Below are 27,530 nucleotides of genomic sequence, written 5' to 3'. Positions count from 1 at the left end.
ACCCGATGTGTATCATGGTTACCAGCGTACACTGGCTCCCAGTACACATGTGCAGGGAGACGGCATACGCTGACGCCTCGCCCGCTCGGCCCCGCCCCCGGCACACATTGGCACGCTCGGCCTCCGCTCTCGGTGGACATAACCTTGCGATGCTGGGATTGTGACAGAGCCGGTGTACGCTGGTAACCATGATACACATCGGGTAACTATAGGAAGTGCTTCCCTTAGTTACCCGATGTGTATCATGGTTACCAGCGTATACCGGCTCCCGATACACATGTGCAGGGAGCCGGCATGTGCTGACGCCTCGCCCGCTCGGCCTCTCCCCTGGCACACAATGGCATGCTCGGCCCCGCCCCCGGCGGACATAACCTTGCGATGCTGGGATCGTGATGGAGCCGGTGTACGCTGGTAACCATGATACACATCGGGTAACTATAGGAAGTGCTTCCCTTAGCTACCCGATGTGTATCATGGTTACCAGCGTACACCGGCTCCCGGTACACATGTGCAGGGAGCCGGCATATGCTGACGCCTCGCCCGCTTGGCCCCTTCCCTGGCACACGTTGGCACACTCGGCCCTGCCCCCAGCGGCCCGCTTGCCCCCACCCCCGGCACACGTTGGCCCGCTCGGTCCCGCCCCCAGCACACGTTGGCCCGCTCGGCCCCGCCCCTGGCGACCCGCTCAGCCTCGCACCCGGTCACCCGCTCGGCCTCGCCCCCGGCGACCTGCTCGGCCCCGCCCCCCAGCAAACGTTAGCCCGCTCGGCCCCGCCCCAGCACACATTGGGCACCTATACACTTCCCCGCAGAACTACTCCTCCCATTATACTCCTCTTTCCCTAGGACCACTCCTCCCATTATACTCCTCTTTCCCCAGGACTATGTCTCCTATTATAGTCCTCCTATTATACTCCTCTCTGAGTATAATAGGTAGACTATTATAGCATGTGGGATGGAGCACGATGGGGAATGTGCAGCATGGAGGATGGAGCACGATGGGGGGTGCGCAGCATGGGAGATTGAGCATGATGGGGGGTGCGCAGCATGGGGGATGGAGCATGATGGGGGGTTTGCAGCATGGGGGATGGAGCATAATGGGGGGTGTGCAGCATGGAGGATGGAGCACGATGGGGGGTGTGCAGCATGGGAAATGGAGCACGATGGGGGGTGTGCAGCATGGGAGATGGAGCACGATGGGGGGTGCGCAGCATGGGGGATGGAGCACGATGGGGGGTGCGCAGCATGGGGGATGGAGCACGATGGGGTGTGCAGCATGGAGGATGGAGCACGATGGGGGGTGCGCAGCATGTGAGATGGAGCACGATGGGGAAGTACAGCATGGGAGATGGAACACGATGGGGGTGTGCAGCATGGGGGATGGAGCACGATGGGGGGTGCGCAGCATGGAGGATGGAGCACGATGGGGGGTGCGCAGCATGGGGGATGGAGCACGATGGGGGGGTGTGCAGCATGGAGGATGGAGCACGATGGGGGGTGCGCAGCATGTGAGATGGAGCACGATGGGGGTGTGCAGCATGGGGGATGGAGCACGATGGGGGGAGCGCAGCATGGGGGATGGAACACGATGGGGGGTGCGCAGCATGTCGGATGGAGCACGATAGAGGGTGCGCAGCATGGGGGATGGAACACGATGGGGGGTGCGCAACATGTGGGATGGAGCACGATGGGGGGTGCGCAGCATGGGGGATGGAGCACGATGGGGGGTGCGCAGCATGGGGGATGGAGCACGATGGGGGTGCACACCTCCCCCCAAAACACACACACACTGCCACACGCGCACCGCACAACACACCACACACACACTGGGAACCACAAACACCGCCCTACACAGACACTTACACACACACAGACAACGCCGCACACACACAATACCCAACACACAAACACCGCGGCATACACAAATATACGCACATACCGCGCAACACACACACATTGCACAAAACATACCTCCCCAAAACACACACACGCACCCCACGCAACACACACAAACCACGCAACACACACAAACTGCGCAACACACACAGCACCACACACAGACAACACTACAGACACACAGCGCTCCACAAACAACACAACACACATAACGCAACACACAAACAACACCGCTCTCCCACCCCCCCACACCCAGACAACACCAAGAACATTTACAGTGCCCTACACAAACACTTGGCAACTACACACAACAACATCTATATAAATAACAAAAATCATACATTAACTACACAATACGTAAATTCTAGAATACCCGATGCGTTAGAATCGGGCCACCTTCTAGTGTTCTAATATAATGATAAAGCTGAACGAGTAATACAAATTAGCCACATATATACAAGGTGACCATAAAATAACCTAAGGTGTTTGAAGCCAGATGCAGACTGACCCAGTGGACAGAATTGGCTGAAAATTGGTATGTATGCTATTCAAGCCATGGGGAGGGCATCTTAAAAAAGTTTTAGACCAAAACTCCACACCACGTGAAAAGTGGCACTGTACAATGAGCGTGACTTGCAACTCAGTCTGCAAGATGCCTGCCTCTTTGCCGGATCGTGCACTGTTAGTGCAATTGTTTTATGAGAATGCCAGGAATGCTACAGCTGCACTGAGAGCCTTTTGTTGTTTGAAAGACCTCCACACATGTAGTGGTCCAATGGCTGTCAATTCAATGAGACAGAGGATAACACGTTTTGAGGCAACAGGGTTACTGAGTGTACAGCCGGGGCGCAGGCAACAACTGGCAAGCAGAGAGGTTGTGGAGGACATTGCCACTGCTGTCGTGGAACAGGGCATGAACAACACTGCCAGAAACAGCAGTGCACGCAGTCTTTCCAGACAATTGGGGCTCCCGCACAGCAGTGTGGAAAGTCCTCTGAAAGGTCTTGCAGGCATACCCGTACAAAATTAGCCATCATCAACAACTTCTTCCTTGTGACAATGATACCCGCATGACATTTGTATTCATGTTTCTGGCAAGAGTAGAAGTGGATGGCAATTGACCATGGAATATTCTGTGGTGCGGCGACACGCAATTTTACCTGAATGAAACGGTGAACGCACAAAACTGTTGCATATGGGCTACCAAAAATCTGCATGCGGTCAAAAGGGTTCTGCTGCATTCACCAAAGGTAACCGTTTGGGTGGCTTCACCTCATCCTCATCCTTGGACTGTTCTTTTATGAAGAAATGAGGCCAATTGGGGTTGCTACCTTTTCCGTGACAGCAGACAATGCTGGAAACAGTGGTCGGTCCGCAACTCCAACAGCGGCAGTGTCTTCAGACTACCACCTTTACGAAAGATGGAGTACCTCCTCACATCACACGTGAAAAATGTTCTGCGTGCACATTTTCCTGATAATAAGATTTTTAGCCGCATGGCCACCGCATTTGCATGATCTCAATCCTTGTGATTTCTGGTTGTGGGGACACTTGAAAGAATGTGTTTATCTGAGAAACGTTGACACCCTGGCTTGACCTCAAAGAACGCATCATTTTGGAAGTACGCAGCATCCCACCAGGCATGTTATATGCAAGCATCGAGCATGTTCTACATAGGATGAACATGATCACCATGCATGATGGGGGCCATATTGAACATTTATGCTAGTCTGTGGAATAATTGACATCTCCAATTATCGGCACACGGCTTTTGGGCCGCTCTCTCACTGTACACAGCCACTTTTTTACCTTGTGGGTAGTTTTGTTATAAATATTTTTAAAGGTGCTTTCCCCATGCCTTGAATAGCATACATACCAATTTTCAGCCAATTCTGTCCACCGGGTCAGTCTGCAGACAGCTCCAAACACCTCAGGTTATTTTACGGCCACCTTGTATTTTGTAACTGTGTACACTTGCAATGTACAAACATATGTAGCAAAATTATTACATATACAAATACATTGTATAATGATTAACATCAAATTAGTAAATATTTGCACAGATAGGTAGAGGTGAGTGGACCTGTGTAAGTTCAGGTCCTGCGGGTTCAACCAGATTTGAAATAAAAGTTCCGTTTGGCATCCGGACTTGACTCGAACTTGACCTCGGACACTAAACCCCATAAAACTCAATGAAGACTCGACGTTGTGTGCTATAAAATGGGTGTAAAATGATCATAGTAAGGGCTACGGGCCTGCAATTGAAAGCCAAGCAAGGGTGATTGCCCTGCAAACAAATGCGGATAGGAAATAAATAATAAAAAAAGATGTGCCACCTATTTTTGATAACCAGCCAAGGCAAAGCTGCAGCTGTAGGCTGCAACCCTCAGTTGCCATCTTTAACTTGGCTGGTTATCAAAAATAGAAGGGATCCTAATCCATATTTTTAAATTATTTAAATAAATAATTAAATGAAAACGGTGTGAACCTCGCCCTATTATTGAAAACCAGCCAATGTAAAGCACACAACTAGGGTCTAGTATGAGGGACTGCTAATAAGTCTTTGGCTTTACACAGAAAGAAACGAGATAGGGATCCTAATCTATATTTTTAAATTATTTAAATAAATAATTGAATAAAAATGGTGTGAACCTCGCCCTATTATTGAAAACCAGCCAATGTAAAGCACACAGCTAGGGTCTGGTATGAGAAACTGCTGAAAAGTCTTTGGCTTTACACAGAAAGAAACGAGATAGGATGAGAAAACTTTACATTTATTCCACATACTCTCCATTGATGTCAACACACGTCTTACATCGTAATTCCAAGTTCTGAAAGCCTAGCAAAAAGAAGGATTTTGGTTGTGCCTCAAAGCAGGCATTCATAGCAGCCGTGGTATCAGAAATGGTGTGAAATTTGGTACTATTGAGATGCTTCTTCAGGTTTTGAAACAGATCATAGTCAGAGGGAGCTAGATCTGGTGAATAAGGTGGTCAACCAGCTGGAAGCCCAGATCTGCCAGTTTTTCCATGGTCGCTTGTGCAGTGTGAGCTGAGGCGTTGTCTTGCAGAAACAAGATTCCTTTGGACAGGTTTGCCGCACCTTTTGGCCTTCAGAGCTATTTTCAATTGGTTCAAAAGTTCAATGTAATACTTGCATTGATGGTGGAACCCTTTTGAAGGTAGAGCACTTCCAGCATGCCCTCCTTATTCCAGAACACAGATGCCATCACTTTAGTGGCTGATTTTTGCACCCTGAACTTCTTTGGATGAGGAGAACCACTGTGCCTCCACTTTTTTGACTGCTCCTTGTTTTCAGGCTCATGCAAATAAATCCAGGTCTCATCCATAGTGACCAGTCGATTCAGGAAGTTCTTATCAGTCCGTGCTGACAAATTGACCAGGAAATTTTTACTTGTATGCTTCTCTGATCTGCTGTCAAACATTTGGGGACCCACTTTGCAGATACAATAGCTTCCTCATGTCCAAATGTTCATGGATAATGACACAAACATGTTCACGGGAAATCCTTGTGATATCTGCTACTAGTTTAGCCCAAATCCATCAATTCTCCAGTATGAGGTTGTGCACAGCATCAATGATCTCCGGAAAAACAACCACTCTCGGTTGTCGAGGACGTTCCTTATTGTTGGTGCTGAAGTGGCCCACATTAAATTTGGCAGTTTTTAACTGTGGAATATGAAGGCTGTTGATCCCCCAATGTATGCGAAAAATCACCATGAATATCCTTTGCAAACTTTCCTTGCAGAAACAAGAATTGTTTTACTCCTCTGCTCTCAGTTGCTGTGAATATCGCTTTAGACTCCACCATTTAGTTTTCCCGCGTGCGTAGAACACTGTTGCCATAAGCAACAAACACGAAATTTTGGTAACATATATTACACACATAACACAAAAAAAGTTCACAAAGCCAAAGACTTATCAGCAGTCCGTCGTATTTTCAGGCTGGGAGGTCCAATTGTAATTTATCAAATGCACCAATTCTGGCACTTTGCTCAGCTTTTCCCGATTACCCTGGTAAACAGGATAAAACTTTTGGGGTTGGTGCCATCTATGAAAGTGTTGGCACTAGAGTTGAGTATGGTTCGCGGTTCGAGGATCTCCAGTTCGCGGCTCGAGTGATTTTGGGGGCTGTTCTAGATCGAACTAGAACTCGAGCTTTTTGCTAAAGCTGGATAGTTCTAGATACGTTCGAGAACGGTTCTAGCAGCAAAAAGACAAGCTAATTACTAGCTGGCTTTCTGCTGTAATAGTGTAAGTCACTCTGTGACTCACACTATTGTGAAATTTCAGCGTATAGTGTGCGGGAACAGCGCATTCAGATCACTGCTGTTTGGATAATGGCGATCGCCATTTTTTTTTTTTTTTCCCTTGTCTTCCTTCCTTAAGCGCGCGCGTGTAGTGGGGCGGGCCAGCATGTCGGCCAATCCCAGACACACACACAGCTAAGTGGACTTTTAGCCAGAGAAGCAACGGCATGTGTGATAGGATGTCCATGTCACATGTCCATGTATTATAAAAACGGACATTTTCCTCCAGCATGCCATTATCTGCCTTCTGCGTCTTGGTGTCAGTCATCGCTGGCGTAGCTCCTGTCTCCGAAACTGCTGTGTAAGTTCTATACATAGCGCTATACAGAATAGGGATAGAAGTTTCTATTAGTCCTTTTAAGGGCTAATACCGGCAGGGTCAGAGCCATAGGTGACAGTCAGGTCCGTGAAAACAGATTTTAACAGCTACACAAGATGACAGCGTCTGTGTAGCTAAGGTCATGGATTTCCTCGCTGCATTTCCCCATTAGGAGGGATAGAAAGGGAGGCTTTCTTTCCTCTATCCAGACCCACAACCCTGCCACTGTACCCTCCTGCCCTTTGCACACTCAAGCTCATTGTTACTAAGCCATTATACTAGCAAACACTGAGTAAACTTAGTGGCATCCTAAAAGTGGCTGTTGGACTTCCATTAGTGTCCCACTGGTGCAAATCTATGTGCAGCACCTCTGCATTGCACACTCAAATTCATTGTTACTAAGCCATTATACTAGCAAACACTGAGTAAACTTAGTGGCATCCTAAAAGTGGCTGTTGGACTTCCATTAGTGTCCCACTGGTGCAAATCTATGTGCAGCACCTCTGCATTGCACACTCAAACTCATTGTTACTAAGCCATTATACTAGCAAACACTGAGTAAATTTAGTGGCATCCTAAAAGTGGCTGTTGGACTTCCATTAGTGTCCCACTGGTGCAAATCTATGTGCATCACCTCTGCATTGCACACTCAAACTCATTGTTACTAAGCCATTATACTAGCAAACACTGAGTAAACTTAGTGGCATCCTAAAAGTGGCTGTTGGACTTCCATTAGTGTCCCACTGGTGCAAATCTATGTGCAGCACCTCTGCATTGCACACTCAAACTCATTGTTACTAAGCCATTATACTAGCAAACACTGAGTAAACTTAGTGGCATCCTAAAAGTGGCTGTTGGACTTCCATTAGTGTCCCACTGGTGCAAATCTATGTGCAGCACTTCTGCATTGCACACTCAAACTCATTGTTACTAAGCCATTACACTAGCAAACACTGAGTAAACTTAGTGGCATCCTAAAAGTGGCTGTTGGACTTCCATTAGTGTCCCACTGGTGCAAATCTATGTGCAGCACCTCTGCATTGCACACTCAAACTCATTGTTACTAAGCCATTACACTAGCAAACACTGAGTAAACTTAGTGGCATCCTAAAAGTGGCTGTTGGACTTCCATTAGTGTCCCACTGGTGCAAATCTATGTGCAGCACCTCTGCATTGCACACTCAAACTCATTGTTACTAAGCCATTATACTAGCAAACTATGCTGCCAGTTTAAGGGCCATAGTTGCATTGTCAGGGATAGTTATTGTTGTTTATTCTGCTGTTAATAAAGATAGACCACCGCTGCAATCTACACCACCTCTCAATTTTTACTACCACATTTTAAGTGCACAATCTTGTCGCAATCAAAATGAGTGGCAAAATGACAGATGCTGGTGGAAAGGGGAAGAGGCGTGTTGGAAAAGGAAAAAAAGGGTTTGTCCATGGGGAAGGTGGCAAAGCTCCATTAACATCTGCTGAAGATAGACCATCTTCCAGCAAAAGTAAGATGTCTACTACTTACCGTGGACAATCCGATGTGCTCCCTTTTTTACGGACATGAACAACTGGAACAAAGGTAGATGATGGCCAAAAAAGGAAAATGCTTGAATGGATCTCAAGTGGTCCAACAAGTGCCCTCTCTGCCACCTCAACTACTGCATCCAAAAAACACCAGTCCTCTGAGTTGTCATCCCAATCAAACTTGCTTTCTCCCAGCTCTGAAGTCTCCATCCGCCCTGCACAGTATGGTGGAACTAAGATGGCTGAGTCTGCAGAGCTGTTCAGTCACACTATAGCCTGGGAATTAGAGGTCTGCTCTCAAGCTACAGTGAGTACAGACCAGGAAATGGTCTGCAGTGATGCCCAGAACCTTTGTGACTCTGATTCAGGCCGTGAGGACCAAGTTTCTGAGCATAATGTTGACCCTTTTTCACAAACTGTAACACCTATTGTTATAGACAATGAGGAACATACTGATGACGATGAGACGCAGATACCAGATTGGGATGACAACTTAAATATTCGGTCAGGGCAAGAAGAGGCTCGGTCTCAGGGTGAGCGGAGTGCAAACACAACAATTGATGAGGAAGTTCTAGATCCCACCTACTGTCAACCCACAGTCAGGCCCTCGAGGAGGTCAACAGAGGCGGTGGAGGAGGATGCAAATGACGACGAAGTTACCTTGCGCCTTCCTGGACAGAGTCGGAGTACTGGTAGCACGTCTACAACTGCATCCTCAGCCACCACTGTGCCTCTGAGCACTAGTCGGGGTGGATCAGCAGGTCACATGCCCTCTAAGCCTTGCCTAGCCTGGTCCTTTTTTGACATAGCAAAAGATCACCCAAATTATGTGATCTGTAAAATTTGTCGTGATTCTGTTAGTAGAGGGCAAAACCTCAGCAGTTTGACAACTTCTTCCATGAATCGTCACATGAATAAATATCATATGTCCCAGTGGGAAGCTCACCGTGCTGCAATGCGGCCTAGCGGAGCGAACCATCCACCTCCTTCCCCTTCCAGTGAATTTGCGCGCTCTTCATCTTCTAGGACTGTGAGGACAGCTGTCACACCTGGTTTTCCACGCACAACTTCCACCACTGTAACTGCAAAAGGCAGCTTGCTTGGTAGGTCATCAGTTGGTTTGGAAGGGGAAACAAGTGCGTGTGTACAGCTCTCTCAGACATCGATAGCACCAACGTTGGATGAAGGCAACATCATGTCTCCGCCTGCACTTTCCTCACAAACCTGCATTTTTCCAGGGACACCCTATTCAACACCATCTACACACAGCAGCCAGATCTCTGTCCCTCAGATGTGGACAAATAAAAGGCCATTTCCTGCGACCCATGACAAAGCTAAGAGGTTGACTTTAACCCTCTGTAAGCTCTTGGCTACCGAAATGCTGCTTTTCCGCCTGGTGGACACACAGGATTTTAGAGATTTTATGTCTGTCGCTGTGCCCCAGTACCAGATGCCCAGTCGCCACTACTTCTCTAAGAAAGGTGTGCCCGCGCTACACCAGCATGTCGCACACAACATCACCGCTTCCTTGAGAAACTCTGTGTGTAAACGGGCGCATTTCACCACCGATACTTGGACCAGTAAGCATGGACAGGGAGGTTACATGTCGCTGACTGGGCACTAAGTAACTATGGTGATAGATGGTGAAGGGTCTACTGCACAAGTCTTGCCGTCCCCACGACTTGTGTGTCAATCCTCTGTCTGTCCAAGTTCCGCCACTGCTTCTGCCTCCTCCACCTCATCTGTGTCCTCCACCTCCGCCCCAAGCCTGCCTGGTCAGGCCACCAGCATTCTCACTGCGCAGAAGGAATCATGCACCCCTCATTACTATGCTGGCAGCAGAGCGCAACGGCATCAGGCAGTCTTTAGCTTGACATGTCTTGGAAATAGGAGTCACACAGCGGCTGAGTTGTGGGCAGCTCTGGAGACTGAGTTTAATAAATGTTTGTCTCCACTCAACCTGCAGCCTGGTAAGGCCGTGTGCAACAATGCTGCAAACCTGGGTGCGACCCTTTGTCTGGGCAAGGTGACACACGTGCCGTGTATGGCTCACGTGTTGAACCTTGTTGTCCAGCAATTTTTAACACACTATCCCGGCCTAGATGGCCTTCTGACCAGGGCACGAAAACTGTCTGCTCACTTCCGCCGTTCAATCGCCGCAGCTGAGCTACTTGCATCGCTCCAGAAGTCTTTTGGCCTGCCGGTTCATCGCCTGAAATGCGATGTGGCGACACGCTGGAATTCGACTCTCCACATGTTACAGCGACTGTGGCAGCACCGCTGGGCCCTGGTGCAATACGTCATGACATATAGCCTGGGCCAACGAGATGCAGAGGTGGGGCAGATCACCCTGATGGAGTGGTCTCAGATCAAGGACCTATGCACCCTTCTGCACAGTTTCGACATGGCGACGAATATGTTTAGCGCTGACAATGCCATTATCAGCATGACAATTCCAGTCATTTACATGCTGGAGCACACGCTAAACACTATTTGGAGTCAGGGGGTGGGACAACAGGAAGGGGAGGAACTACAGGAGGATTCATATGCGCAAGATACAACAACATCACCAAGGTCCAGACGTTGATCATCACCAACGCGGCAGGCATGGGACCATGGGGGACATGGATCAACAAGGGCGCATGGTATCAGGCGAAATGTTGAGGAAGGTGCAGGAGAACATGAAGAAATGGAGGACGAACTGTCCATGGACATGGAAGACTCAGCGGATGAGGGAGACCTTGGTCAAATTTCAGTTGAAAGAGGTTGGGGGGAGATGTCAGAGGAAGAAAGAACGGTTAGCACCTCTATGCCACAAACACAGTGTGGACTTGGTCCGCATGGCTGCGCAAGACACATGAGTGCCTTCTTGCTGCACTACCTCCAACATGACCCTCGTATTGTCAAAATTAGAAGTGATGATGTCTACTGGTTTGCCACACTATTAGATACCCGGTACAAGTCCAAATTTTGTGACATAATTCCAGCCATAGAAAGGGACGCACGTATGCAGGAGTATCAGCAGAAGCTGTTACTCGATCTTAGCTCAGCTTTTCCACCAAACAACCATGCAGGTGCAGGGAGTGAATCTCCCAGTTGTAACTTGACAAACATGGGACGGTCTCGTCATCTTCAACAGTCTACCCGTACCAGTAGCACCGTATCTGGTGCTGGTAACAGCAATTTTATTGAATCTTTTCATAATTTTTTTAGACCCTCCTTTGCAAGGCCACCAGAGACAACAATCTGACACATAGTCAACGGCTGGGGAGGATGATACAGGAGTATCTCCAAATGAACATCGATGGCATGACTTTGCAAATGGAGCCTTGCTCATTTTGGGCTTCAAATCTTGAAAAATGGCCAGAGTTCTCCAGTTACGCCTTGGAGATTTTGTCGTGTCCAGCTGCCAGCATTGTCTCTGAACGTGTCTTCAGTGCTGCTGGGTGTGTGCTGACAGATAAGCGCATGCGTCTGTCCAGTGACAATATGGACAGACTAACGTTCATCAAAATGAACAAGTCATGGATCCACAAGGAATTTACTACCCCTGTGTCATCCTGGGGAGAGTAAATGCTTGTGTATTTTGAATGTGCTTGATGCAGATCTAGCTGTGAAGTGTACAACTAGGGCACAAGTGCTGGCACTGATGGGGTGTCTGTGTGGCCCAATTTTTGGAAAAAAGGGAGACTCCGGTTGGAGTCACCTTGCGGTGTTTTACATGATTTTAGAAGGGCGTGCCATGCCTATATCTGTGTCTCCTCATCTTTTTCCTTGTCCAGCTCTTTTGTTTTTGCATGAGTATATGTCCTTGTCACTTTCCTATGTGTTTGTGTTGTGTTGTGAGTTGTTTGTCACCTTATGGACACCTTTGAGGGTGTTTTCTAGGTGTTTTTATGTGTTTGTGATTGCCTCCCATTGTTTCCTATGCGGTTCGAGTTCGGGTCGTCCAACGTTTGACGAACCGAACTCGAACGAGACCTCCGTTCGGCGAACCGAACTCGAGCCGAACCGCGACCGGTTCGCTCATCTCTAGTTGGCACCTTGAAATTTTTCCTGAAAATGAAGTATTTCTTTCACCATATTATTGCAATTACACATGTTTACTTTTTCTTTGTCTGTCTTGGAACAACACACAAAAAAAACCTGAGAAAATAAGGCAAATTAGGCATAATTTCAAACAAAAGCTAAAAATAGGCTGAAAAAATTGTTCGTATCTTTCTAAAGTTGTAGATAAATAACTATTTTTCAAGCATGTGATGTTCGTTCAAATTCAAATGTGGACAGTAACAGGTATGGGCAATATGAAAATCACAACTAAAACCCGATAAAAATGGGAGAACTTGACTCAATCTTTGCATTATATGTCTGCATGGACCATACTAAGCATGGAGAACAAAAAGAGGAAAAGAGAACTGTCTGAGGACTTGAGAACCAAAATTGTTGAAAAATATTAACAATCTCCAGATTTAAAGTCCATCTCCAGAGATCTTGATGTTCTTTTGTCCATGGTGCTCAACATAATCAAGAAGTTTACAACTCATGATACTGTAGCTAATTTCCCAGGATGTGTATGGCAAAGAAAAATTGAGGAACAGTTGTTAATCAGAGAAGCCCGGAAGTGTATAAACAGACCCCATCAAGTTTGAAAGAAATTTAAGCTGTTCTGAAAATTTAGGGTGCATCAGTGTCAGTGTGAACTATCCATAGTCATTTGAATTAAATGAAATGCTTGATCAGAATACAGTACCTACAGTCAAATGTGGTGGCGGTCAAAAGATGTTTTGCAATTGTTTTGCTGCCTTTATCACTGGGTGCAAGGAATCATGAAATCTGAAGATTACCAAAGGATTTTGGGCTGTAATGTAGTACCCACTTTCAGAAAGCTGGGTTTGCATCTTTGGTCATTGGTCTACCAGCAGGACAATGACCTCAAACATACTTCAAGAAGCACTCAGAAACCGCTGTAAACAAAGAGCTGGAGAGTTCTGAAGTGGCCAGCAATGAGTCAACAGATCTAATTGCCATTGAACACCTGTGAAGAGATCTTAAAAATGCTGTTGGAATAAGACATCCTTCAAATATGAAAGATCTGGAGTAGTTTTGAAAAGAAGAGTGGACCAAGATTCCAAGTTGAGAGGTGTAAGAAGCTTCTTGATAATTATAGGAAGTGATTTATTGCAATTATCTATTCCAAATATTAAGATGAGAGTGCAAAAAACTTTATCTGACCCATTTTTGGAGTTTTGTGTAAAATTATGTCCAATTTGCCTTTTTTTCTCAGTTCTGTAATAAGTATGTATTTATTTCATTGTCTATACACTACTCACAAAAAGTTAGGAATATTTGGCTTTTTGGTGAAATTTGATGATCATCCTAAAATACACTCTAACCTTTTCTGGTGAACTAAGGGTAAGTTCACACACTGCGTTTTTCGTGGCGTTTTTGCACGTTTTTCGGGTGCATTTTTGGCCTCAAAACTGCATGACTTTGCTTCCCCAGCAAAGTCTATGAGTTTTCATTTTTGCTGTCTGCACACAACTTTTTTTTTAAGCTGCGTTTTTGAGTTTAAAAAAAAAAAATGGACTTGTCAATTCTTTCCTGCATTTTTCTGCGTTTTCCCTCCATGCAATGCATTGGAAAAACGCAGAAAAACGCAGAGATCAAAAACGCAGCACAACGCAGCCAAAAACGCAGCAAATCGCGGCAAAAATGCATGCGTTTTTTGCCGCATTTTTTTGCCGTGGGTGCGTTCTGGTGCGTTTTTAGCGGCCAAAAACGCAGCGTCAAAAAAGCGCAGCGTGTGCACATAGTCTTATTTTGACCTTCTCTAATCTTTTGAATGCAAATATATAACTGTTCAATGTTTAAGTACTTTTTGCACAACTTGCTGTTCTCTAACAGGGAGCTTAATGACAAAATTCACAACAGGTGTTTAATCTCTGAATCGCCCAATAAAATTCAGAGTTCAAATAGAATTGGATTTATATAGTCTTCCAGATTATTCTGTTCACATTTTGATGTCATGAGACCAAGATGACACCTAACAATTGTTTAACAGTACCTCGACATTGCAAGGCTTCAAGCAGAATGTTCTCAGATGGAAGTGGCCACTGAGCTTAGAATGTCACAAAGTGTCATCAACAGGTTGCAACAGAGATACAGAGAGTCTAGAATAGTCACAGAAAGGCATAGAAGTAGACGTCCTTTGGCCACATCCTACACTGATGACGGTTTCATTGTGAACACTGCTCTTCGGAACAAGATGATGATTGACACACAACTTTAGGCAAATTTAAGAGTGGTGAGAGGCACTCATGTGTCATGTGAGACCTTTTAAATATGTTTACATCACTGTGGTCTGCATGCTAGACGACCTGCAGGGATACCTGACCACATCACCAGGCACAAGCAACATCATCTAGCTGGACTAGGGACTAGTGTGCCTCACTGCTGTTCACGGATGAAAGTCCATTTACTCTAAGCAGAATTAATGGCCACCAATGATTTTCGAGATGTCAAGGATAGCACTATGCATCAGCCACTATTGTCACCAAAATAGCCTTTGGTGCTGATAATGTTACAGTATGGGCAGGTGTGTCTAGTCAATACACAACTGCCATAAACTTTGTGAATGGTAGAGTGACAAGCTCCTACAACTTTTATAGCATCATTGACCCAGTCATTGTGCCTCTGCATAAACAACTTAGGCCTCAATTCATCTTCATGGATGGATGATGGAGACTGTAGTATCTCAAATGAACCTTGCACTTTCTCTAGACCTGAGTCCTATAGAAAACCTATGGGAACAGCAGAGTTTCCGTGTAGAGGCTTATAAATCTGTATTCCAGAACCTCAATTACCTGAGCTCTGATCTCCAAGAGGAGAGGAATGTCATGCCTTACAAGAAAATAGCATGACTTGTGAACAACATGAGACGTCGTTGTCAAGTTGTAATTGATGTTCAAGGCCACATGACAACTTATTGAGACATAGACTTAATGGGGGAAGTTTACCCACTAAGGTTGTTGGCTTTTCTTTTAATAAATTGTTTGGGATGAATAAGTTACTATTGCACGCTTTTACTTAAATGCCCTACTTTCATGACAAAATATCACTGTAGAGTGAACGTTTTAAGTTTTCCATAAAGTTTAGACGAAATACAAATATCCCTAACTTTTTGTAAATAATATATTTTAGAAATATGGTTCACTCAGTTTTGATTTGAGGTAGGTACAAGAAGCTGTTTGAGTAAAACATCAGGGCAGGTTTATTTAGACTTCATGAACTATTCAGGATAACCAAACCAAAAACAGCATTTACTGGCACAAAGGGAAAATATTAAAGCAAATAGTCCATACAACAGTGCGGGTTTGGACGCTAAAGTTATTGTCCAGCTCTAATTCATTAGCAAGGAAAAACACACTGAAGATCTGCACATCTCCACAAATAAATCCTCAATGAGACTACTGAACTCCATTTTAGCCATGTCTTAGCCAGTCTTAGCCATTCTTCTGACTAATTGTAAACCTGCGAGGATAGGAGTTTCGGTCTAATCGAGCGCTGTTAAATGGGCTACCAGTTTTATAAGATGATTAACTTTAATATTAATATAAGCTCCTGTTATTACCTAGTATTAATAACCACAGTAATAACAGGAGCTTATATTAATATTAAAGTTAATCATCTTATAAAACTGGCAGCCCATTTAATAGCGCTCTATTAGACCGAAACTCCTATCCTCGCATATGCCTACTTCGGAAGAGCTGCTTAGAGCAAAGGACCTACCAGGTCTAACCTGAACAACCCAGCCGGAGGACGGAGGATCGCACAGGTGCTTCAAGATCCATGGTGCCAGTGGATTCAAGGAGCCAGGAGCGATTCTAAGCCCGGACTCAGCAACCACACCAGCTGTAACGTCAGTGGAGACAGTCCTTTCATCTGGAGGATTTATATACTTAATACTGGGGTTGTGTGGGGGCGCACAACCTCCTAAGGTGAGCATTTCCATAACTAATCTTCAGACTCACTCTACGGGTGCTTCTCATATGTGCTACCTTTCTTTTCTAATTGTAAACCTGGTCCTTGTCATCCCAAATTAACCCTCTCAGTATTATACATACTTGAGCTATCTGCTAGGCTTACATCACAAAGGATAATCACCTCTGTGGCACACATCTCCCCTCAACAATGTGTAAGGCTACCATATCACCCATGGGGCAGGGGTTGAATACTCATCACCGGGTCGGTGATGACGGGTCTAGGGAATGTCATGGGTGGCTCTGCCTGGCTTTATGGCCCCGAGGTGTACAATAAAAGAGGGGAGGATTATTGGGGATGGTAGATTGTGAGTTTGACTCATAATGCCACCTGTGGTACACGGCCAGGGATTAGCCGCCGCTGAGGGGGATCTCCTCCGGGGCTGATGGTGCCATTTCCCACAGGTGGAACGGGCCCCAGGGAGGATGATAAGAGGTATGATGGCCGTTGGCGCCGGAGCGTGAGGTGACGGCGCCGGTAATGATAAGCTGGGCCAGCAGTTGCAGTTCTAGGTCTTTTTACTCACAATTCAAGTGCTGCCCTCAGGATACTGGTCACTGCCATCATGGGATCCAGCCGATCCCAGGAAAGTCCGAGGTAGCCACCGGTGTTGTGAACTGAGAGACCCTCCTTTCTTGAGCTTTTAAAGATGGATCCCTGAGGCCTAAAGCTACTTGGGGACCCCGGTTTTTGTAAGTTAACTTCCCGTCCTGTGTGCAGGTGATGTGGATCCGCTGTGGGGCCTGACCGTAATACAGCCCTGGGTCCTATGTGCCACAGTACTCCGGGAACTTGTGATGGCCAGAGGGAAGTACAATCCCTCTGTCTTGCAGATTCCGGTGGTCCAATGTAGAGTATGTTCCACCTTAGGGTTCTGCACCCTGCATTGCGCCAATTCTGAGGGAGCAATGAAGCTCTCCCCCTCAGCAACTGTGTTACTCCTCTGTCTCTCAGGCTCACCCGGTAAACTCCTTCTTCTTCCAGTTGGGCCGGTCCTAACTGAAGAAGCTCTTAAGCACTCTCTTCAGCGACCATATTGTTCTGTGACCCAGACTATTCTGAGGTTTCCTGATGGCTGGTGGCTGGGAAAAACCCGTTGTTATAGTGACCACCTTTAGCCCAGTTGCAGCTGGAAAGCACCTGTCTGTGTGTGTTGTGTAAGTGAAAACCAGTGGTTAACCTCTTCCTTACCCAGAATGAGTATTGCACCTTAAGTCAGATGCAAAACTCTGTGGCGACTGAGCCTCAGGGGCGCCACACTACCATCTTACAATATATTTATTTATATATACCCAAATAATTGAATTCAATTCTACTCAATTTTTTTGGATTTGTAATTTGCACAATGTAAATTCAGAAAAATGGCGGCTGGGCACCACCAATTTGCTAAACTATAGAAGGCCTGTAAAATGTTAATAAAAGATAAACAAATAAAAAACTAATACTTCACATCTCAAATCTATGAGTACCTCCACGAAGCAACCTGGTTTGTGTAAGGTTCATGATGTATGAAAAGGCCGTGGGTCCGTTTCATGAGCCTGTTGAATTTGGGTTGGGAGATTTGTGGCCATTCTGTACATCAAATTACAGACATGTAAAGAGGGCCTAGATCTAAGAATAAACAGACTTTTAAGGCCGCTTTACACGCTGTGACATCGCTCAAGCGATCTCATTGGGGTCACGGAATTTGTGACGCACATCCGGTCGCTTTAGCAATGTCATTGCATGTGACACCTATGAGCGATTTTGAATCGTCGCAAAAACGGTCAAAATCGCTCATCGGTGACATGCCCCCTATTCTCGAATATCGCTGCTGCTCTCTGTACGAAGTAGTTTGTTGCTCCTGCGACAGCACACATTGCTATGTGTGACACCGCAGGAACGAGGAACCTCACCTTACCTGCGGCCGGCCGCAATGAGGAAGGAAGGAGGGGGGCGGGATGTTACGTCCCGCTCATCTCTGCCCCTCCTCTTCTATTCGGCGGCAGTTCGGTGACGCTGCTGTGAAGTCGCTGTGAAGCTGAACGAACCGCCCCCTTAGCTATCAATTGCTAGCGATGTCGTAGCGTGTAAAGCGGCCTTTAGTTTGTCACTGTACGTACTGTAAGATACTGTCTGTGAATGTGTATTCATCACCACTGTAATAATATTCATGTTGAAAAGGAAGACAAGAACAGCAAATAACGATGAATCTTTCTATACCCTCCATATCCCAACACAGTGTTGTATGCTGATGACCTTATTCTTGAGCTGTTTGTTTCACAAATGCATACAACAAAGAATGCGTTACATTTTGCATTTTACACCTCTGTCAGAAAGTGTTTATGCATTAATGATATTTTGCTAGGAAGCACAGTCCAGTGCTGTAATTATTTTTCATGCAGAATATAAAAAATTTTTGGCTAAAGCCATTTTTACTTTTCAATTAATCTGTACTGGTAATGCCCAAACCAATTAAATCTTCTTCAGCTTTAAATGATGAGAATTCTCCTGTACTTATGTATTAACACTGCATGAGTTGACATTTAGATAACCTGTGAAGTATTAGTCTTACCACCTGAGTGAATTCTTAATTTTAATTATGTAAACCAAATAACAATATTGCAACTTGGTCTTCAGTAGAGATGAGCGAACCGGTCCCGGTTCGGCTCGAGGCCGGTTCGCCGAACGGGGGTCCCGTTCGAGTTCGGTTCGTCGAACGTTCGACGAACCGAACTCGAACGTATAGGCTATAATGGGAGGCAATCACAAACACATAAAAATGCATTATAAATGTACACAAACAGTTAATAAACATTGCCATAACACTTACCGGTCCTCGCGATCCCTTCTGCACTCTGTCTCCTGCCGCTATTCCATCCGATGATCGCTGAATCCTCCCGGTGACCTGCACTGCCAGCAGAGATGCAGGACCTATCGTGACGTCAAAATAGCCATGTGACCAGTCACGTGGCTATTATCTCATTGGCTACAGACTGGTCACATGACTATGACACGTCATGTAGGACCTGCGAGTGCATCTCTGCGGTACACGGTGCACATATGTGTATCGCCGTGTACCGGCGACATGCTCTAGCACACGGTCGACTCCCCGTTCCGTTAGGGACCGGCTGACACAGCCGGTCATTAACGGAGATCACCGTTGCCATAGCAACGCAGTTAGCGGTGACGTCACCGCTAACCGCGGCTCCGGGAGCACCGTTGCTATGGTAACGCGTCTGTCAGCGTTACCGCTAGCAGCCAGCAGTGATCACTCATGGAGTGAAGGCTGCACGCTGCTTCCCGATTGTAGTGAGCATTGTAGTTAGGATGGAGGTTCCCCAGCCCCAAGTGATGCCCCTCACTACAATCGTCACTACTACTACACTAGAAAGAAAGAAGACAGAAGAGCAGGATCGTGGAGGGCTGACAGGGGTAATAAAGATGGAGTCTCTAATGTGTCTGTGTATTTATTTCTATTAAAGTATTTTTTCTCTGTGTGGTGTCTTTTTTTAACCCTTTATTGGAGATTCTTAATGGCCGGGTCAAACGTGCCTGACATTAAGAATCTCTGGCTTAATACTGGCTGGTAAAACAAAGCCAGTATTAACTCATGATTACCCAACAAGCCACCCGGCTCCAGGGCTGTTGGAAGAGTTGGATACAGCGCCAGATGATGGCGCTTCTATGAGAGCGCCATTTTCTGGGACGGCTGCGGACTGAAATCCGCAGCAGAGGCGCCCACAAACCTCGGGCTAACCTGTGCTGCGGATTCCAATCCCCAGCTGCCTAGTTGTACCCGGCTGGACACAAAAATAGGGCGAAGCCCACGTCATTTGTTTTTTAATTATTTCATGAAATAAGTGAAATAATTAAAAAAAACGGGCTTCCCTATATTTTTGGTTCCCAGCCGGGTACAAATAGGCAACTGGGGGTTGGAGGCAGCCCGTGGCTGCCAGCTGTACCTGGCTAGCATACAAAAATATGGCGAAGCCCACGTCATTTTTTTGGTGGGCAAAAAACTTCTGCATACAGTCCTGGATGGAGTATGCTGAGCCTTGTAGTTCTGCAGCTGCTGTCTGCTCTTCTCCATACAGACAGACAGCAGCTGCAGAACTACAAGGCTCAGCATACTCCATCCAGGACTGTATGCAGAAGTTTTTTGCCCCCTGAAAAAATTATGTGGCTTCGCCATATTTTTGTATGCTAGCCAGGTACAGCAGGCAGGTACGGCTGCCCCCAACCCCCAGTTGCCTATTTGTACCCGGCTGGGAACCAAAAATAAAGGGAAGCCCTTTTTTTATTATTTCATGAAATAATTAGAAAACAAATGACGTAGGCTTTGCCCCATTTTTGTGTCCAGCCAGGTACAACTAGGCAGCTGGGAATGGAATCCGCACCACCGGTTGGCCTGAGCTTTCTGGGCCCCACTGCTGCGAATTGCAGTCTGCAGCCACCTCAGAAAATGGCATTTTCATAGAAGCGCCATCTTCTGGCGCTGTATCCAACTCTTCTAGCACCTGCCTGCTATACCTGGCTAGCATACAAAAATATGGCGAAGCTCACGTCCTTTTTTTGTAGCTTTTTGGCAAAAAAAAAAAAAAATGCTTCCCTGGATTTTCCATTGCCAGTGAAGGTAACACCAAGCAGTGGGGGTTAGCAGCCAGTAGCTGCTTGGATTACCCTTAGCTAGCAATACAAAAAATGCAGTGGGAGCTAACATATATTTTTTTTAATTATTTATTTAAATAACTAAAAATAAAATGGGCTTCCCTGTATTTTGATTGCTGGACATCACAGTGCTGTAAAAATAAATCTTTAAAAAAATGACGTAGCGCTCCGCGGTATTTTTGATTCTCAGCGCAGATAAAGCAGACAGCTATGGGTTGCCACCCCCATCTGCCTGCCGTTACCTTGGTTGGCAATCAAAATACAGGGAAGCCCATTAATTTTTTCTATTTAAAAAATAGTTAAAAAAAAAAAATTACGTTGGGTCCCCCCATTTTTGATAGCCAGCTAGGGTAAAGCAGACGGCTGTAGCCTGAAAACCACAGCTGGCAGCTTTACCGTGGTTGGGGATCCAATGTGGAGGTCCCCTCAGGCTCTTTTTTATAATTATTTTATAAATATTAATAATTACACAATAAAAGTAGGGGACCCCCCAAATTGGATCACCAGCCAAGGTAAAGCGGACAGCTGTGGTCTGGTATTCTCAGGGTGGGAAGGTCCATAGTTATTGGGCCTTCACAGCCTAAAAATAGCAGGCCGCAGGCACCCCAGACGTGGCGCATCCACTAGATGCGCCAATCCTGGCGCTTCACCCCAGCTCATCCCGTGCCCTGGTGCAGTGGCAAACGGGGTAATAAATCGGGTTGATACTAGCTGTAAAGTAACCTGAGATCAAGCCCAGCAGTTTGTGATGTCATGGCGTCTATTAGATACCCAACATCATAAACTGTCAGTACTAACAAAAACAAAAAATCGACAAAAGAAATTTATTTGAAAAAACAGTCCCCAAAACATTTCCTCTTTCACCAATTTATTGTAAGAAAAAAAATAAAGGGGTCCCACGACGACTCTGGACCGTCTAGAATATGGGGGGGAGACACTCAGGGAACGTATCCCCCATTTTCTAGGAGTGCGGACCCTTCATGTGAGGAGTGTGGGTGCAATGAATCTGCACTCACTCTCCCCGGGTCCACAGCAGCAGAGTCCATGTCGTAATGGTTGCTACCAAAGCTGCAATGCCCTGCTCATGAGGTAAGGGCATGCCTAATCAGGAGAACTACTGTAGAGGAAGCTCTGCTCACTGGTATATAGGTGCTCAGAGGTAATAATAGATAAAATTAGTGAGTAACCTCGGCACTCTATATCTCCCAGACTAAGTCAGTAAGTCACAACGGATAGTAATGCAAAATCACTCTTTATTGGTCCGTATTAAGAAATTTTTTTTTTCATAAGCATATATGTTTTTGTCCAAAACAAGTTACAAATGACGTTTCGGCCTGAGCCTTCGTCAGATTGGACTTATCTGCATGTAATCATGAAAAATGACAATAATCAGTATCACATAAGAGTGAGAGAACAATAACATAAACTCGAACAATGTAGAGGTACAATTGGGATGCAGCAAAAAAATTGCAACACAGCAAGAAATGAAACACATGATACAAATGTCATAATACAGTACAAGGACAATATAGTAATGACAAATATGGGGTCAGAGTAGACTTAGACAGCTCTGGTACGAAAGAGATGTCAATCATAAAGTAACATGTGCAGTAGGTGTAGAGCTACACTATGCATGGCAGAGCTAATGGGTAGACCGACCATAGAAAAAGTAGAGAAAAAGTGGAGAAAAAGTGGAGAATAAGTGGAACATAAGAGGAGAAAAAGTGGAGAAAAAGTGGAGAAAAAAGTGGAGAAAAAGTGGAGCATAAGTGGAGAAAAAGTGGAGAAAAAGTGGAGAAAAAGTGGAGCATAAGAGGAGAAAAAGTGGAGAAAAAGTGGAGAAAAAGTGGAGCATAAGAGGAGAAAAAGTGGAGAAAAAGTGGAGCATAAGAGGAGAAAAAGTGGAGAAAAAGTGGAGAAAAAGTGGAGCATAAGAGGAGAAAAAGTGGAGAAAAAGTGGAGAAAAAGTGGAGCATAAGAGGAGAAAAAGTGGAGATTAAGAGGAGAAAAAGTGGAGAAAAAGTGGAGCATAAGAGGAGAAAAAGTGGAGAAAAAGTGGAGAAAAAGTGGAGAAAAAGTGGAGCATAAGAGGAGAAAAAGTGGAGATTAAGAGGAGAAAAAGTGGAGAAAAAGTGGAGAAAAAGTGGAGAAAAAGTGGAGCATAAGAGGAGAAAAAGTGGAGAAAAAAGTGGAGAAAAAGTGGAGAAAAAGTGGAGATTAAGAGGAGAAAAAGTGGAGCATGAGAGGAGAAAAAGTGGAGAAAAAAGTGGAGAAAAAGTGGAGAAAGTGGAGAAAAAAATGGAGAAAAAGTGGAGAAAAAGTGGAGAAAAAGTGGAGAATAAGAGGAGAAAAAGTGGAGCATAAGAGGAGAAAAAGTGGAGAAAAAAGTGGAGAAAAAGTGGAGAAAAAGTGGAGAAAAAAATGGAGAAAAAGTGGAGAAAAAGTGGAGCATAAGAGGAGAAAAAGTGGAGAAAAAGTGGAGAAAAAGTGGAGAAAAAGTGGAGCATAAGAGGAGAAAAAGTGGAGAAAAAGTGGAGAAAAAAGTGGAGAAAAAGTGGAGAAAAAGTGGAGAAAAAGTGGAGATTAAGAGGAGAAAAAGTGGAGAAAAAGTGGAGAAAAAGTGGAGCATAAGAGGAGAAAAAGTGGAGAAAAAAGTGGAGAAAACGTGGAGAAAACGTGGAGAAAACGTGGAGAAAAAGTGGAGAAAAAGTGGAGAAAAAGTGGAGCATAAGAGGAGAAAAAGTGGAGAAAAAGTGGAGAAAAAGTGGAGAAAAAGTGGAGAAAAAGTGGAGATTAAGAGGAGAAAAAGTGGAGAAAAAGTGGAGAAAAAGTGGAGCATAAGAGGAGAAAAAGTGGAGAAAAAAGTGGAGAAAAAGTGGAGAAAACGTGGAGAAAAAGTGGAGAAAACGTGGAGAAAAAGTGGAGAAAAAGTGGAGAAAAAGTGGAGAAAAAGTGGAGCATAAGAGGAGAAAAAGTGGAGAAAAAAGTGGAGAAAACGTGGAGAAAGTGGAGAAAAAAATGGAGAAAAAGTGGAGAAAAAGTGGAGAAAAAGTGGAGAATAAGAGGAGAAAAAGTGGAGAAAAAGTGGAGAAAAAGTGGAGAATAAGAGGAGAAAAAGTGGAGAATAAGTGGAGAAAAAAATGGAGAAAAAGTGGAGAAAAAGTGGAGAAAAAGTGGAGCATAAGAGGAGAAAAAGTGGAGAAAAAGTGGAGAAAAAGTGGAGCATAAGAGGAGAAAAAGTGGAGAAAAAAGTGGAGAAAAAGTGGAGAAAAAGTGGAGCATAAGAGGAGAAAAAGTGGAGAAAAAGTGGAGAAAAAGTGGAGCATAAGAGGAGAAAAAGTGGAGAAAAAAGTGGAGAAAACGTGGAGAAAAAGTGGAGAAAAAGTGGAGCATAAGAGGAGAAAAAGTGGAGATTAAGAGGAGAAAAAGTGGAGAAAAAGTGGAGAAAAAGTGGAGAAAAAGTGGAGAAAAAGTGGAGAAAAAGTGGAGCATAAGAGGAGAAAAAGTGGAGAAAAAAGTGGAGAAAAAGTGGAGAAAAAGTGGAGAAAAAGTGGAGATTAAGAGGAGAAAAAGTGGAGCATAAGAGGAGAAAAAGTGGAGAAAAAAGTGGAGAAAAAGTGGAGAAAGTGGAGAAAAAAATGGAGAAAAAGTGGAGAAAAAGTGGAGAAAAAGTGGAGAATAAGAGGAGAAAAAGTGGAGAAAAAGTGGAGAAAAAGTGGAGAATAAGAGGAGAAAAAGTGGAGAATAAGTGGAGAAAAAAATGGAGAAAAAGTGGAGAAAAAGTGGAGAGAAAGTGGAGAAAAAAATGGAGAAAAAGTGGAACACCCTTTGGTACCTTTCATGTGGCACTAAGGGGTGCTTAGCTTTGTATTTAGCCAAAAAAATGAAAAAAAAATGACATAGGGTTCCCCCTAGTTTTGTAGCCAGCTAGGGTAAAGCAGACGGCTGCAGCCTGCAGACCACAGCTGGCAACCTCACCTTGGCTGGTAATCCAAAACTGAGGGCACCCCACGCTGTTATTTTAAATTAAATAAATAATTAAAAAAAAAAACACGTAGGGGTCCCCCAAAATTGGATCACCAGCCAAGGTAAAGCAGACAGCTGGGGCCTGATATTCTCAGACTAGGGAGGTCCATGGTTATTGGAATCTCCCCAGCCTAAAAATAGCAGGCCGCAGCCGCCCCAGAAGTGGCGCATCCATTAGATGCGCCAATCCTGGTGCTTCGCCCCAGCTCATCCCGCGCCCTGGTGCGGTGGCAAACGGGGTAATATTTGGGGTTAATACCAGATGTGTAATGTCACCTGGCATCAAGCCCTGGGGTTGGTGAGGTCAGGCGTCTATCAGATACCCGACATCACCAACCCAGTCAGTAATAAAAAAAAAATACACGACAAACACATTTTTATTTGAAAAAACACTCCCCAAAACATTCCCTCTTTAACCAATTTATTAGATTGAAAAACAAATCCAGGTCTGGTGTAATCCAAGGGGTTGCCATGACGATGCACACTGTCCCAGTCAATGAAGAGCAGGATGTTCCCCATTGGCTGGGAGAGCAGTGCAGTGACCTGAGCTAACATCAATGGGTCAGCCCAGGTCACTGCAGGGGGGTGACAAGTGCTGCTGTCAGTGAGGTACATTACCTGCGCTGATCTCCAGCACACTGACAGCCCCTGTCACTGAGGTCAATGACCGGCGCCTTCACATCAAGTATCGCGAGAGGTCCGTGACGTCACCGCCAGTGTCAGTCTCGGGTCGGAAGCGATAGGTGATGTGACAAGCGGCGGCCATGGAGGACAGTGACAGCGCTGAGGTCGGGATGGCGGGACTTCATCACCGCAGGTAAGCCGAGCGAGCGGGTGGGCGGGCGGGGGAGGGGGTGGGGGGGGTGGGGGGGGGGGGGCGGGTGGATGTGTGTGTGTGTGTGTGTTTGTGTATGTGTATGTATGTGTACATGCCGCGGGCAGGAGGGGGTGGAGCGAGCTGAGCGGGAAAGTGTGGGCTTCCTGCACGTAACTAAGATAAACATCGGGTTACTAACCAAAGCGCTTTGCTTGGATACCCGATGTTTATCTTGGTTACCAGCTTGTGGCAGGCTGCCAGCGATGGCTCCTGCTCACTGTAGCTGTAAAAAGCCCTGCTTTTTGCTGCTAGAACCGTTCTCGAACGTATCTAGAACTATCGAGCTTTTAGCAAAAAGCTCGAGTTCTAGTTCGATCTCGAACAGCCCAAAAATCACTCGAGCCTAGAACTGGAGAACCACGAACCACGAACCGCGCTCAACTCTAGTCTTCAGTTAAAAACTAATATGTGACAAACTGACTAAAAAGGATATATCACTTCGACCTATACATTTTTATAACCTTAAAGCTGCATATAAATTTCAATAAATGCAGCAATTGTGTGTTTTTGCAAAACACATTTATTACCAATGCCCTGATTATGAGACATTCTGAAACATAGAACACAATACGTTTATTATACCTTCAACTACCAGAAAGTCTCTATGGCCAGTTTCACACAAGCCTAAAATAGGTGCATTTCAGGGAATCTGTCAGCAGGTATTTTCTGCCTCATCTTAGAGCAGCATAGTGTAGGAGAAGGGACCCTGATTCCAACAATGTACTGCGTGCAATAATTGTGACACAGAATTCTTGGATGTAGCATGTAACAGTGCTCAGATAACTGACCCCGCCTGCACTGCCGCTTTCTATGTTCATTGTCTATTGACAGTGAGCTGCTTCTGACAGAAGGGGGCCCAGTCAGTCTAGCAGTCTTGTGAGCTGTAGCCTAGGCATTGATGGCATACTATTAATAAAACCTTCATTGTAAGTAAACAACATTATACAATGTGATATGAGACACATCGTTTAACACAATGTTTCAACCTCTACATCATGCTGTCCTCAGACTACAGAGCAAGAACAACTTAAAAAATTATGTTTTTTAAAGGGAATCTATCTGAAAAGATCCAAAATGACAGCTGGTCATTACTAGAGTTGAGCGCGGTTCGTGGTTCGTGGTTCTCCAGTTCTAGGCTCGAGTGATTTTGGGGCATGTTCTAGATCGAACTAGAACTCGAGCTTTTTGCAAAAGCTCGATAGTTCTAGAAACGTTCGAGAACGGTTCTAGCAGCCAAAAAACAGCTAAATCATAGCTTGGTTTCTGCTGTAATAGTGTAAGTCACTCTGTGAATCACACTATTATGACATTTCAGTGTATAGTGTGCGTGAACAGCGCCTTCAGATCACTGCTGTTTCTATAATGGCGATCGCCATTTTTTTTTTTTTTTTCTTGTCTTCCTTCCCTAAGCGCGCGCGTCTTGTGGGGCGGGCCAGCATGTCAGCCAATCACAGACACACACACAGCTAAGTGGACTTTGAGCCAGAGAAGCAACGGCATGTGTGATAGGATCTGCATGTCACATGTCCCTGCATTATAAAACCGGACATTTTCTTCACGAACGCCATTATCTGCCTTCTGCGTCTTTGGTGTCAGACATCAGTGCCGCAGCTCCGTCCTCCTGAGTCCTATAGCCGATACAGCTGTATGCGCTGCATACACAGCGTTAGACAGCTTAGGGAGAGCACTTTCTAGCAGTCCTTTTAAGGGCTCAAAGCGGCAGGGTCAGAGAGCCATAGGTGACAGGTCCTGCAAACAGCAACAGCGTCTGTGTAGCCCTGGTCAGGGATTTCCTCCCTGCATTTCACCATTAGGAGGGAATAGAAAGGCATGCTTCCATTCCTCTACCCAGAGCACCACAATCCTGCCAC

Source organism: Anomaloglossus baeobatrachus, chromosome 4 (assembly GCF_048569485.1).
Source record: "Anomaloglossus baeobatrachus isolate aAnoBae1 chromosome 4, aAnoBae1.hap1, whole genome shotgun sequence".
In the NCBI taxonomy this organism is placed as follows: Eukaryota; Metazoa; Chordata; class Amphibia; order Anura; family Aromobatidae; genus Anomaloglossus; species Anomaloglossus baeobatrachus.
The sequence above is the reverse complement of the archived record's forward strand: the minus strand, read 5'-3'. Positions refer to the sequence as shown.